Genomic DNA, 3,316 nt, shown 5'->3' on the forward strand with positions numbered 1-3,316 from the left:
GTTAATCAATATATCAATCACTCCCTAAGGATCCACTGACCCCGCGCATACAGCGTAACCGGAACCCCTCCTGATCTCTATCACCAATCAACAGCCCTTTAAAGAATCGCTACGTCATACCCCACTACCAAATTAGGCAATGGTATCGGGGGACCTTATATTAACATCATTATACGAGCCACGTTACAGCGTATCTTGACAAAAATGTCATATCTGAACATAAAGTCGTAACTTATTCATTCTTAACAAAATTATAAAATAGCATGAACAGAATATTTTATTGCTCCGTCAGTAATGTGATAAATGTTTACATAGCTTTTAGCTGGTAAAATAAAATTAGAAAAGCATGCCTCTTCGGACAGGTTAGCTGATTCCACTAGTGGAAGAAAAGACACATTTATACCACCACATTACAATTATAACATATATAGACAAAACAATTTGGGATCCCGTGATATTGCTCAGGACTTCAATGTAAAACATTGTCCAATACGTATATAACGTACATTGCACCTGTACCCATATTGTTCACAGCTCTTTCAAAAAACTGTATGGCGCTAGCTGTCAAACATTGTAAAGACAAGAAAACAGCATCAAATAAAATAAAATAAGTGTAAAAATATACACTTTACACGAGTTATTCTTTACTTACGATTGGCATGTCACCCATACCAGAAAAATCGAACCACTTTATGAAATAAATCATAATTACAGTAATTCGCCTGTCGGTTTTCCGTATTCTATCATGTTCCCAACGAGCAATTAATGCAGACACGTGGTTAACACCCCCGCGGAATCCATATGCTGACACGTTCGAACACGAACATAATTTTTAAAAAATGCAAATAAACAACTTATACAATTACAGTAAAAGGTGTCATTAGAATAATTACTGGTCATTGTAGGCTATCATTAACCCCAGACTGACCCCTGTCCAGTCTGCACAAGTGGCCAAGTAGGCCAGCAGGACAAAGGCAATTCTGTATGGTCCATACTGTTTACCGTTAATCCCATCGATTCACACCATAAGTACATATGGTGGCTGTTATTGAAAACATTTTTTTTTTTTACTTTCGAGAGAAAAAACCCATTTGAGAATTCCAACAGATCTCTATAATAACGGTACTTTTGTTTGCTTGTCATACAATGTATGTTTTGGGGTGTATGAATAATTGACCAAGGCATTTCTTTTGCACTTATAAAGCAAGTTAACCTCTGGCTGACCATTCAGTGTTCGTCTCCACCTGGCACCTGTATTTTATATCCCTAATGACGCCCTTAACATTAGGCAGTATACCACGCCAATTCAAATACGTATTTACACATACCTGGACTTTAATTTCTTCAATAAAAACTAAAGACTCACAATTCAATATCTTCACTAACATTCAAAACATTACCTCAAAGGTATATTTCCTTTTTTCCCCTTTACTCATACAGGGCACATCTGAAAATGACAATAGTTGAAATAGATGTCATGAATCATATTTACCTGAGTTAATGACTAAGGAAAAACCAATGAGTAATTTCCTACTAGTTGATCCCCTCTTATTTGTGAGAGATAACCAACACATTGCCTTTGATAAGTGACACTTTTCAAACTAGTATGAAACTATTTCTATAATTGAGACAAAATTGGTAATGAAACAGTATAATTTTATACTGATGCAAAACAAACACAGGTAGGTAGAATTAGCCAGCATTCGATATTACAAACAGAGAATGTTATATACCTTCAAAGCTGTTAACAAGTAACTATTTCAAAGCCTATTCCTCTTTAATTAGCAAATGCACTTATTAAATCTCAATTTAGCAAATATAAAAAAAACTTTAATTAAAAAATGGTAAAAAGTTTTGAAATAATATATTGGCTTTGTTAAATCATTAATTTAACTTACATGTTCATAGCACGAGAACATATAGAACAATTAGAAGTAAAGCCGTGCCATCTGTGACCACTCTAATTATCATTACAAATGGCCATGAATAAAACACCAGGACACCCAGAAAAGCAGAACACGAATCAAAAATCAATTAAACTAGATATTCTTTGATAATATGACTAGGATTGAATTGTTTGCCTGGTACTTTGGCGAGGAGACATGTAAATATTCCGTGTGGCTCCATTTGTCCATTGTGAATTACAGGTGATACGGAATGGACAATAACAACTTGATATTGTTGAGTATCTATTTTTGCCTTCGTCCTTGGTCGCACCCATTGATTTAGTTGGTCAAGCTAACACGACCATCGATTCCACATCGCCAGTGCACAATGGTCGGCGTCCTTCAACAAGAAAGAAAATCTACCTTCATATAGAAGGTTTAAATATGTCAATTGATTTAAGATTCATCCCCTGCTACTGCCCTTGCCTTGAACTGTGGCCATAATACCCCACGCCAATAGCTGAATGAGAAGCGCCACAATGACCACAGCGGCATTTGTGTCCATGTCTTTATTTTGCAATGACAGGGGGCAGAGAATATCAATTGACCGCGTTCTCTATGTGAATGGCTTAGCACATTTGTGTTTACTTAATACTTCTGACGGCCTGTAACACATGCAAATCCTTCTGCACATCTCACTGCCCATTACGGTAACATTTGGGAGGGATAAATAAACAGCCTATTGCGGTCAGATGACACGAACGTAAAAGGTATCGTGCCAACAAGCCGTACAATGGTCCGAGATCAGGCTGTATTGACAATTTATGTGACGATGAAGCAGATTATATTCAGCAATAAAACTAATGGTCCAATATCTAAAATACCTCCTGTGTACCGACTGCAGATGAATCATGACATGTCCATCTCAGGAAGTTGAGATTACCTGCTTGACTTAATCAATCGTGGAATACTACACTTCAATCATAAATATTAACTTGTAATTTTATGTTAGAGCTTTCTCGAGCATCTTTTGCGCTTGCTCCACATACATCACGTAAATGAGACGTGTTATGCAGATAAAATGCAAATGATACGGATATTACCGAAATATTAACGTAATTATTTTCTATTTACTGGGTTTCCCCCGGGTACTCCGGTTTCCTCCCACAGTAAGACTCCTCGCGCGCTTCCATCAGGGCCAACAAGCGTGATTAATATAAGTTAATATAACTTGTTTCGTAAATTGTTGTAAAATAAATAAAATTTACATTTTAATTATTTACTATTCTTAAACTTATGCCTGTTATCATGGTTTTGGTACTTTTGTATTAGCTTTGATCCATTGACCAAAACAATAGTCGTTTTTTCGGGTCAATATTGCCACAAATAAACCAGTTTAGTCTTTAATTATTTACCATTAATTAAAACTC

Source organism: Pecten maximus, chromosome 3, assembly GCF_902652985.1.
Source record: "Pecten maximus chromosome 3, xPecMax1.1, whole genome shotgun sequence".
NCBI lineage: Eukaryota > Metazoa > Mollusca > Bivalvia > Pectinida > Pectinidae > Pecten > Pecten maximus.